Genomic DNA, 12119 nt, shown 5'->3' on the forward strand with positions numbered 1-12119 from the left:
CCGTTAGTCGTGCTTGGGTAGCTCAGTTAGTAAAGCACTTGCCCGCAAAAGGCAAAGGTCCCGATTTCGAGTCTCGGTCCGGCAGACAGTTTTAATCTCCCAGGAAGTTTCACATTTTCTCTCAATTATTTTTATCGCAGTTTTCGGTTTCGTTTAATTTCCAACGTGGTCATCGATTAACCCTTAAATGCTTGGTCATACAGTATATTGTAACAACACTAACGTTATCCTACTGTATATGTAATAAATTTTTGTCTTCTGAATTTCGATAAATTAGTGTAATCGATTTCTTTTTTTTTCATGACGTTATGTTGAAAAAGCTATAAACAAATTTCGATGTAAATTTTAATATTTATGTCAAATTTCAAGTAATGTTGTAATCGAAGGGAAGTGTACCTAATGTTGAAACTATTGTAAGATGTGAAAGTTGTATTTGTACACCTGGTCCATACGTAGGCAATGTATTAGAATATGTGGAATGTAAAACCTTTGGTGAATACCCTGTCTGTAGGGGAGCAGGAAAAGGTTGAGGCAGGCGAGCGCGGGAAAATGCACACGGGCGCTGCACGGCATAACGGGCTCAGCAGAGTTAGTCGGAGTTGGGCATCGATCTGAGAAACACGTGCTAGATCGAGGAGGCTCTCCTGGAAAAAGTGGTTTCGTTGAGCCTCGGATACGCTGTTTCCGACGTCTATACAGCATGACAATATTCCATAGGCACTAAATGGAAAAACATTGCGAGGCCATGAAGAAGTAAAGTGCCGATATTTCATGAGCCATCGCTGTAATTGCATGTGTGCTTTGTACTTCGCCATCTCGCCGCCTGCCGTCCGCCTCATCGATACGAACAGGTTGAAACTTTTAGTACTGTATTCGTGTGGACCAGTGTCACTTTTGCTACATACTGTTCAATAATAACTTAAATTTTACCAGAACTGTCCTATCAATTAATTATTCTCACAACTAACGTAGACAGGGTCCTTTCCACATGTTGTGCAATCCGAGTATCCGAAGATGAAGATTTAAAGTTTATGTTAATAAGAATTACCTGCAGACCTATCTATGTTAGAATGATGTTTAAAGAACTTTGTTGTTAATGAAATACTGGACGAATAATATAGGTCTGACCAAACTGGAAGATAATATTGAAATTGGTTTAGTAATGAAGTTTATTTAAATTGAGACAAAAATAACGGTAGTTAAATGAGCAGGAAATAAGACAAAAAGAGTGGTAAATCATATATTGGAAATCTAGAATGCTTAAGGCTCTCAGTGATCAAACTTTCACTACAGTGAGCATAAAAGTTTCAGGGTCACCCCCCCCCCCCTTCTTCTTTCTTTCTTTTCTATTCATTTGAATCCTGAAGTGTGCTGAACTGCTTTGACCAGCAAAGTTAAAGTCAATATAAAACCTAAATTTATCAGTGTTTTCTCTTCTTAAAATTGACTTTGTATGTGTGTTTCAAAAGTGTTATTTCTAGGGTAACCTATGCCCAATTTCAGTCGGATAAAAAGACAAAACACAGGTTGTAGTAAACACTATAGTGTAATGTTGTGTATTTATAGCTTGTCCAAATTAGTACAGAAAGTGAAAATATTAGTTCAGGAGATTTTTCTGGTTCTAAAATTTACCATATAATGCAATGTTACTACGTGTTGTTATGCTTGAACGTACTTCCTCTTGTACAGGGAAGAAACTCAGTTAATGCCTAATTAGGCTGGCGACCGTATTATTAACAATTGGTAGCATCTACTGTGTATGTTTCTTGTCCATTCTAACGTGTAGTTGCACTTTAGACTTGCTTGACGTATCATTGTTGTTACTGAGTGGGTGTAAGTCTGATTTTGCCTCCATTCAGGTACACGCGGTCAACATATTTACTAAAATCCTTTCTTATAAGGTGAAGCCCGTCAACTTACCATAGTACAGGCTTTAAAGAGTTAACGTACGCGAGAGCGGAGACGTTACAATATCACTTCGTACAGACCTGGGAATAATTCTGATTTGAAACACGCATTGTTTTGCGCTTCGAATAATTTTTCGATGATTTTAAGCCACTGCTGATTGAAATCTTTAACGTACAATCAACGAAACCATTATCTGTTATAATAATCATTTTTTTAAAATTATATCGAAAAAGCAGCGCTTAAAATGCAATGTGTGATTCGTGTAAAACAAGATTTTATGTGCATTTAACGCGCAACTTTAGACGGTTATACCGTGGCAACAAATAAATCTCCACAAAATAACAGGACGACCATTAATTACATGTATTTTTCTACCTTCTTTCAAAATTTGAACTGATTTACCCAATTTTGAAACATAAAAGTGGCACGTAAAAAAATCACAAGAAACGTGTTTATTACACGAAAAATCCGAAAGAAGCCAGAATTTTTCCGTTAGAGTGTGCTAAAACGTAACGGGACATAGAGGATGCTCCACTGAACAATATGATGTTTAGAACCTGGAGTCGGAGAAGCCAGCTTAAGGAGATAACAGGAATAAAAGATGTACTTTTTTACTTAATTAGTTAACTGCTAATAGTGCGCTTCAGGCTGCTAGATGTTTATGCCGGTGCACATAATTGGATCGCGTCTGACGTCTTCACAGCAAACGTAACCACCTCGCAACCGGACGAAGACTGCCAGCGAGCTGCAACTGTTCTGTTCATCTATTCCGTGTCATCTCTCCTAATCTTATGTCACAGTGCCAAAAATAAATATAATAGCTTATAATAATTCGGTCATGATCTCCGCAAAAGGAATATTTATCTCCAAAATTTGTGTCACAGTTGTTAGAGGACCACTCAACGGATATGGAGGAGCTTATCTCCACTTCTCCTCTTCCCTTTCCCCTTGGGAAAACCAACCAGAACGCTACTGAAAGCATCTTGAACGCCATCGTGCGAAATTCTGGGGCAGTGGCACCAGCTTTATTAAATGAAGACGACAGCATCTCAGTGTTTTCCCAACAATTCTGGCGTCTCGTGTAGTACATATTAGGTGGCGTCAGAGCCGTCATCAAGGTTACAGGGGGTTCTACAATTTCAGAATGAATCTTTCGTTATGCAGCAGTGTGGATTGTTTCGAAAGTTCCCGACAAATTAGAAATGCCTGTCGAAATAGAACTCAAGCCCCGAACACTGTCTTCCGCGGGCCGTTCCCTTACGAAGTATTCAGACATACCTCACGACCCGCCCTCACAGCTTTAGATCTGTGGTGTCGTCCGAAGAACGAGGTGCTAATGCGGGGTTAGTACCTCGCGACGGAACCGCAAGAGAACAGCGTGTTAAGCGCCACCGGTAATTATAAATGTTAAAGCAAGATATGTATAATGGGGAGTCTTATAGGTCCAGAATGAGATTTTCACTCTGCAGCGGAGTGTGCGCTGATATGAAACTTTCTGGCAGATTAAAAATGTGTGCCGGACCAAGACTTGAACTAGGGACCTTTGCCTTTCGCGGGCAAGTGCTCTACCAACTGAGCTACCCAAGCACGACTCACGCCCTGCCCTCACAGCTGTACTTCTGCCAGTACCTCGTCTCCTACCTTCCAAACTTTACAGAAGCTCTCCTGCAGGAGACGCGAAAGACACTGTTCGGGGCTTGAGTTCTATTTCGACAGGCACTTGCCCGCGAAAGGCAAAGGTCCCGAGTTCGAGTCTCGGTCCGGCACAAAGTTTTAATCTGCCAGAAAGTTTCAGTCTTATAAGCGTTTGACAGCCCATGGTTGCTGCTTGCCTCTTACCTCTGACTGCGCCTAATGGCACATTAACTTTAAAAACTTGATAATGGCATCACATTGTCCCAAAATGTGTTGCTTTAAATATATCGAACATCTTTTATGTCGTACTCTGTATTGATAATGAGATCAATGTGGAGTGGAGCTTAGTTCGGTAGGTGTTGGTTCGAATCCTGAAAGTGCTAGAAGTTTTCGCCACCAGCATTTGGACGAAAAGGCGAAGATGCGTTGTGCCTAATGACCTAACTTTTCGAAAATGCTGTAGATTGAATTATAAACCTCTCCGCGGTGTATCATTGAGTGACTGTATCTCCCACTGTACTGTTAATGATGATATCCCTCGGATGGATGTACCGTTAAGTCCATTTAGCCCTTGTAGCTGTCCCAGCACAGTAGGCAACGTGCCACCACTAGATTTAACCCGCCTATCTCTCCTCAAATTTCTTTTCTCTTCTTTTCTTTGTCATCAATCTTCTGATCCGTTCACTGAACGAATTCCTCTCCTGTGCCAGCCTCTTCTTCTTGGAATATCTACCTCCTCATTCACTTGTTGTATGTATTACAATTTCTGTCTTGCTGTTTGTTGTAAATTCCTTTGCACGCTTTGTGTTTCTTTAGTGGACACGGAAGAGAGGAACACATGCGATTCATGGACACAGAATTCAGTCATTAATTTATTCTACATCTAATATCAAATAGTAAAGGTAAACTTGAAATGCCCGCTAAACCCGCTGGGCAGAACAGGTGATTAGGATTGTGGAAAGGGCCAACTAAGGTTGGGGACGGTTTCAGCTTAAAATTGTAATTTATTAGATTATAAACAAACAATTAAACACCCGACAGAAAGACAGTAAAGACAACGGCACTCACAAGCCTCCAGTGGGTCGGTCTGCCCTCGTTCACTTAGGTGAGACAGGTGGTGAGCCCAACTACACTTGATCCGTGGGTAACCCAACCTAGGGACAACCACGGACTGACCAACAAAACGACTTGCTTGCCACTACTCAGTACATGAGAACTCAAACACCAAAATGTTATGGACATATATATATATATATATATATATATATATATATATATATATATATACTCCTGGAAATTGAAATAAGAACACCGTGAATTCATTGTCCCAGGAAGGGGAAACTTTATTGACACATTCCTGGGGTCAGATACATCACATGATCACACTGACAGAACCACAGGCACATAGACACAGGCAACAGAGCATGCACAATGTCGGCACTAGTAAAGTGTATATCCACCTTTCGCAGCAATGCAGGCTGCTATTCTCCCATGGAGACGATCGTAGAGATGCTGGATGTAGTCCTGTGGAACGGCTTGCCATGCCATTTCCACCTGGCGCCTCAGTTGGACCAGCGTTCGTGCTGGACGTGCAGACCGCGTGAGACGACGCTTCATCCAGTCCCAAACATGCTCAATGGGGGACAGATCCGGAGATCTTGCTGGCCAGGGTAGTTGACTTACACCTTCTAGAGCACGTTGGGTGGCACGCGATACATGCGGACGTGCATTGTCCTGTTGGAACAGCAAGTTCCCTTGCCGGTCTAGGAATGGTAGAACGATGGGTTCGATAACGGTTTGGATGTACCGAGTACTATTCAGTGTCCCCTCGACGATCACCAGTGGTGTACGGCCAGTATAGGAGATCGCTACCCACACCATGATGCCGGGTGTTGGCCCTGTGTGCCTCGGTCGTATGCAGTCCTGATTGTGGCGCTCACCTGCACGGCGCCAAACACGCATACGACCATCATTGGCACCAAGGCAGAAGCGACTCTCATCGCTGAAGACGACACGTCTCCATTCGTCCCTCCATTCACGCCTGTCGCGACACCACTGGAGGCGGGCTGCACGATGTTGGGGGGTGAGCGGAAGACGGCCTAACGGTGTGCGGGACCGTAGCCCAGCTTCATGGAGACGGTTGTGAATGGTCCTCGCCGATACCTCAGGAGCAACAGTGTCCCTAATTTGATGGGAAGTGGCGGTGCGGTCCCCTACGGCACTGCGTAGGATCCTACGGTCTTGGCGTGCATCCGTGCGTCGCTGCGGTCCGGTCCCAGGTCGACGGGCACGTGCACCTTCCGCCGACCACTGGCGACAACATCGATGTACTGTGGAGACCTCACGCCCCACGTGTTGAGCAATTCGGCGGTACGTCCACCCGGCCTACCGCATGCCCACTATACGCCCTCGCTCAAAGTCCGTCAACTGCACATACGGTTCACGTCCACGCTGTCGCGGCATGCTACCAGTGTTAAAGACTGCGATGGAGCTCCGTATGCCACGGCAAACTGGCTGACACTGACGGCGGCGGTGCACAAATGCTGCGCAGCTAGCGCCATTCGACGGCCAACACCGCGGTTCCTGTTGTGTGCGCTGTGCCGTGCGTGTGATCATTGCTTGTACAGCCCTCTCACAGTGTCCGGAGCAAGTATGGTGGGTCTGACACACCGGTGTCAATGTGTTCTTTTTTCCATTTCCAGGAGTGTATATATATATATATATATACAGGGTGAGTCATCTAACATTACCGCTGGATATATCTTGTAAACCACATCAAATACTGATGAATCGATTCCACAGAACGAACGTGACGAGAGGGGCTAGTGTAATTGGTTAATACAAACCATAAGAAAATGCACGGAAGTATGTTTTTTAACACAAAACTACATTTTTTTAAATGGAACCCCGTTAGTTTTGTTAGCACATCTGAACATATAAACAACTACGTAATCAGTGCCGTTTGTTGCATTGTAAAATGTTAATTACATCCGGAGATATTGTAATCTAAAGTTGACGCTTGAGTACCACTTCTACGCTGTTCGATCGTGTGTATCGGAGGGCACCGAATTAAGTAGGAATCCAAAGGGAACAGTGATGGACCTTAGGTACAGAAGAGACTGGAACAGCACATTACGTTCACATGCAAACACCTTTTCATTGATCTTTTTCACTGACGCACATGTACGTTACCAGGAGGGGTGAGGTACACGTACACACGTGGTTTCCGTTTTCAATTACGGAGTGGAATAGGGTGTGTCCCGACATGTCAGGCCAATAGATGCTCAATGTGGTGGCCATCGTTTGCTGCACACAATTGCAATCTCTGGCGTAATGAATGTCGTACACGCCCCAGTACATCTGGTGTAATGTCGCCGCAGGCTGCCACAATACGTTGTTTCATATCCTCAGGAGTTGTAGGCACATCACGGTACACATTCTCCTTTAACGTACCCCACAGAAAGAAGTCCAGAGGTGTAAGATCAGGAGAACGGGCTGGCCAATTTATGCGTCCTCCACGTCCTATGAAACGCCCGTCGAACATCCTGTCAAGGGTCAGCCTAGTGTTAATTGCGGAATGTGCAGGTGCACCATCATGCTGATACCACATACGTCGACGCGTTTCCAATGGGATATTTTCGAGCAACGTTGGCATATCATTCTGTAGAATCGCGATGTATGTTGCAGCTGTTTGGACCCCTGCAATGAAGTGAGGACCAATGAGGTGATCGCCAATGATTCCGCACCATACATTTACAGTCCAGGTCCTTGTCGCTCTACCTGTCTGAGCAAGCGAGGATTGTCCACGGACCAGTAATGCATGTTCCGTAGATTCACTGCCCCGTGGTTTGTGAAACCCGCTTCATCGGTAAACAGAACTGCAACGCATTCTCTGTTAATGCCCATTGACAGAATTGCACTCGAGTATTAAAGTCATCACCGTGTAATTGCTGATGTAGCGACACATGAAACAGGTGAAAGCGGTGACGATGCAGTATGCGCATGACACTACTTTGACTCAGTCCACCGGCTCTCGCAATGTCCCGTGTACTCATGTGTGGGTTCATGGCAACAGCAGCTAACACACCAACTGCACCCGCTTCTCCTGTGACGGGCCTGTTACGGGCCCGTTTGCGTGCTACGACCATACCTGTTGCATACAGTTGGCGGTAGATGTTTTGCAATGTGCGGCACGTTGGATGCTCTCTGTCCGGCTACCGTTCTGCATACACCGTGCAGGCTTCAGCTGCATTTCGTCGACACTCGTCATAGATGAGTATCATCTCCGCCTTTTCAGAGTTCGAATACACCATGGTCACAGTTCCTACAACACTACACTATCACAGACGTCTGGTAACACGGTGTACTACAGTTGGTCTGCGTGCAGAGACGAATGCAGAATAACAATAGCAGCAAGCGCTACACGCGGACACTGCGACAGCTAGACCAAACCACAACAGTGCACTACAGCCACACTCGTAAACACGGTCGTCATCGTAAACATGTCCCTGCAGATGCTGCTCGCCGACCGTGGCCCGTGTGTGTTACAACACGCAACTGAACGTCGGAGATTTCAAGCGCCAACTTTGGGTTACAATATCTCCGGATGTAATTAACATTTTACAATGCAACAAACGGCACTGATTACGTATTTGTTTATATATTCAGATGTGCTAACAAAACTAACGGGTTTCCATTTTAAAAAACGTAGGTTTGTGTTAAAAAACATACTTCCGTCCATTATTGTATGGTTTGTATTAAACAATTACACTAGCCCCTCTCCTCACGTTCGGTCTGTGGAATCGGTTCGTCAGTATTTGATGTGGTTTACGAAATATATCCAGCGGTAACGTTAGGTGACTCACCCTATATATATATATATATATATATATATATATATATATATATATATATACATCAAATACTGACGAACCGATTCCACAGGCCGAACGTGAGGAGAGGGGCTAGTGTAATTGTTTAACACAAACCATACAAAAATGGATATATATATATATATATATATATATATATATATATATATATATATATATAGCAACGGCCACAAGGCAGAAAATTCCGCTGGTGCACTTGAATTGTAGTCAACCAATATAGTTAATTCCACCGCATGGCGGCTAAATTTCAGCAATGCAAACACTCGGTGTTGCTCACAGGAAAACCTCCCCAGCCGGCCGAAGTGGCCGTGCGGTTAAAGGCGCTGCAGTCTGGAACCGCAAGACCGCTACGGTCGCAGGTTCAAATCCTGCCTCGGGCATGGATGTTTGTGATGTCCTTAGGTTAGTTAGGTTTAAGTAGTTCTAAGTTCTAGGGGACTAATGACCTCAGAAGTTGAATCCCATAGTGCTCAGAGCCATTTGAACCATTTGAAAATCTCCCCAACAGCGAACCACCGAAACGAACCACACAATGTGAATGGACGTGGCTTTCGTACTTAAAACACCACTCAACTTGGACGTCCTGGGTCGGTGAGCCAAGAAGCTCGTAGCTATAGGACAGCTCCACACACGTTCCGGCATTGCGCAGGGACCGCCAGCGGACCCAGCCGACTGCACTGCGCCGAGATATCCTCCCTGGTCTGCACCAACCGACCGACTGGCCGCAGAATGCCGACAACATCTAAAATAGTCATCAGAGGAAATAACGCCAACTACACACACAAACTGACAAACACTTGCACGAAGACCTGAACGATACCCAACAGTAACTAAGCATGCACGAAGACAAATCGGGAGTCGATGCACGCGCGCGCACACACACACACACACACACACACACACACACCCACACACCCACACCCACAGCCGACTCATGAACGATCAGCGAGCCAAAACGACCGACCGACGATCCACCAAGACCGTGACCCGGCTCAAGTGATGCGTGGCGGCAATGGTCGCGCGAGCCATGTCACTTCTGCTCCAACCCGACTGCACTAGTGCCGCATTGCAATTACCCATCTGGCAGGCCCGGACTGCGCTCCAGACGCGTTCCAACTGACTGGCAGACCCGAACTCGCCACCCGTCCTGCCTTACTACAGACAACGACCGGGAAGTAATAGCAGTCGAGCAAAGATACTACGAGAGGGGATATATCAATACGCACTGCTAACGCCGCTCACAGTCAGGCGAAGCAGCAACTCAGTGACAGTAGTATTTTAAATTAACGTAGTGAGGTGGAAGTACGTTAGAAAAAGGTTGTGAAATACATGATGGCGGGAACGCAGGCCACTCACGACTCAAATACATTGCTTGCTGTAATTGCATCCTCAGTTGCTGACAGTATGTTTGAATATTGAAATACATGCAGATGCAAAGTTTTATGATTCAGTCTTTAATACTATGACTATTCCGTAGACGACGGGCCCTGACCGCTACGAAAATACACTCCTGGAAATTGAAATAAGAACACCGTGAATTCATTGTCCCAGGAAGGGGAAACTTTATTGACACATTCCTGGGGTCAGATACATCACATGATCACACTGGCAGAACCACAGGCACATAGACACAGGCAACAGAGCATGCACAATGTCGGCACTAGTACAGTGTATATCCACCTTTCGCAGCAATGCAGGCTGCTATTCTCCCATGGAGACGATCGTAGAGAGCTGGATGTAGTCCTGTGGAACGGCTTGCCATGCCATTTCCACCTGGCGCCTCAGTTGGACCAGCGTTCGTGCTGGACGTGCAGACCGCGTGAGACGACGCTTCATCCAGTCCCAAACATGCTAAATGGGGGACAGATCCGGAGATCTTGCTGGCCAGGGTAGTTGACTTACACCTTCTAGAGCACGTTGGGTGGCACGGGATACATGCGGACGTGCATTGTCCTGTTGGAACAGCAAGTTCCCTTGCCGGTCTAGGAATGGTAGAACGATGGGTTCGATGACGGTTTGGATGTACCGTGCACTATTCAGTGTCCCCTCGACGATCACCAGTGGTGTACGGCCAGTGTAGGAGATCGCTCCCCACACCATGATGCCGGGTGTTGGCCCTGTGTGCCTCGGTCGTATGCAGTCCTGATTGTGGCGCTCACCTGCACGGCGCCAAACACGCATACGACCATCATTGGCACCAAGGCAGAAGCGACTCTCATCGCTGAAGAAGACACGTCTCCATTCGTCCCTCCATTCACGCCTGTCGCGACACCACTGGAGGCGGGCTGCACGATGTTGGGGCGTGAGCGGAAGACGGCCTAACGGTGTGCGGGACCGTAGCCCAGCTTCACGGAGACGGTTGTGAATGGTCCTCGCCGATACCCCAGGAGCAACAGTGTCCCTAATTTGCTGGGAAGTGGCGGTGCGGTCCCCTACGGCACTGCGTAGGATCCTACGGTCTTGGCGTGCATCCGTGCGTCGCTGCGGTCCGGTCCCAGGTCGACGGGCACGTGCACCTTCCGCCGACCACTGGTGACAACATCGATGTACTGTGCAGACCTCACGCCCCACGTGTTGAGCAATTCGGCGGTACGTCCACCCGGCCTCCCGCATGCCCACTATACGCCCTCGCTCAAAGTCCGTAAACTGCACATACGGTTCACGTCCACGCTGTCGCGGCATGCTACCAGTGTTAAAGACTGCGATGGAGCTCCGTATGCCACGGCAAACTGGCTGACACTGACGGCGGCGGTGCACAAACGCTGCGCAGCTAGCGCCATTCGACGGCCAACACCGCGGTTCCTGGTGTGTCCGCTGTGCCGTGCGTGTGATCATTGCTTGTACAGCCCTCTCGCAGTGTCCGGAGCAAGTATGGTGGGTCTGACACACCGGTGTCAATGTGTTCTTGTTTCCATTTGCAGGAGTGTATGTAAATGTGATGAAATAGCAAACACACAAAAAGGATTCCGTGCGTCGATGATTGAACTGAAGTACTCCTGCCGCTGGAGCTCCCTGGAGGGAATGCTTGAATATCATTGGCAGTGGCATCAGCGTTCGTAGCAGCGCCCTCATGTCGCGTTGGCAGCTCTAGGGAACGTGGAGGCGTGAATGGTGGCGCGCGTATTTTAAAGAGCGGCCGACAAGATGGCGGCCGATACTGTACTCTACAGCTTTTACCCTCTGCAGCTCTCTCTAGAACGGATGTCAACACATGTCCTATCATCTTGTTTCTTCTTCTTTGCAGTGTATTCCATATGTGCCTTTCGCCGTCGTACCTACAGAGAAGCTCTTATTTTCTCACTTTTTCACTCTACCTACTCCTCAGGATTCTTCTGTGACACCACACCTCTGCTGCTTCAGTTCTCTTCTGTTCCTGTTTTCCCACTCTCCATCATTCACTGCCATACAGTGATATGTTACAAACGTACATTCCCAGAAATTTCTCCCTCAAATTGAGTCTTATGTTTGGTAGTGGCAGACTTTGTCCAAGAGTGCTCTTTCTGGCAATACTAGTCTGCTTTTTGTGGCCTCCTTGTTCCGTCCGTCTAGAGTTGTTTTGCTTCCAAGGTAGAAGAATTCCTTGACTTGGTCTACTTCGTGAAAACCAGTTTTGATAAGTTTCTCGATATTCTTATTTCTGCAGCTTCTCATTAGTTTCGTCATTCTTTTGCTTACTCTCAATCT

Source organism: Schistocerca cancellata, chromosome 5 (assembly GCF_023864275.1).
Source record: "Schistocerca cancellata isolate TAMUIC-IGC-003103 chromosome 5, iqSchCanc2.1, whole genome shotgun sequence".
NCBI classification, from domain to species: domain Eukaryota; kingdom Metazoa; phylum Arthropoda; class Insecta; order Orthoptera; family Acrididae; genus Schistocerca; species Schistocerca cancellata.